This window comes from Oryzias melastigma, linkage group LG19 (assembly GCF_002922805.2).
Source record: "Oryzias melastigma strain HK-1 linkage group LG19, ASM292280v2, whole genome shotgun sequence".
Taxonomy (NCBI): Eukaryota; Metazoa; Chordata; class Actinopteri; order Beloniformes; family Adrianichthyidae; genus Oryzias; species Oryzias melastigma.
In genome coordinates this window covers 1,987,245-1,987,485 of record NC_050530.1, presented here as the reverse complement: position 1 = coordinate 1,987,485, position 241 = coordinate 1,987,245, and the positions used below count along the sequence as shown (strand labels likewise).

Genomic DNA, 241 nt, shown 5'->3' with positions numbered 1-241 from the left:
CTACTGCATTTGCTGCATTGAGATGGTCCTATGCGGTAGAGGGTGTCTTTTATTTTGAAAGGCAGTCATTTTAATGTCGGTCAAAAGTTACAAGTTATTTCATATTTCAAAAAAGATCCATATAGATTCAACTCAATTTAATTTACATAGCCCAAAATCACAAAACAATATATGTATATATATATATATACATACATACATATATATACATATATATGTATATGAATATATATATATATAT

The 241-nt window shown here is 25.7% G+C and overlaps 1 protein-coding gene across 2 annotated transcripts in view; it reads left to right on the top strand.

Moving 5' to 3' along the window:
• The window catches only part of fam20cb (FAM20C golgi associated secretory pathway kinase b), a 98,697-nt gene that overhangs the window by 96,884 nt on the left and 1,572 nt on the right, over positions 1-241 (top strand). The gene's annotated exons all lie outside the window — the stretch shown is intronic.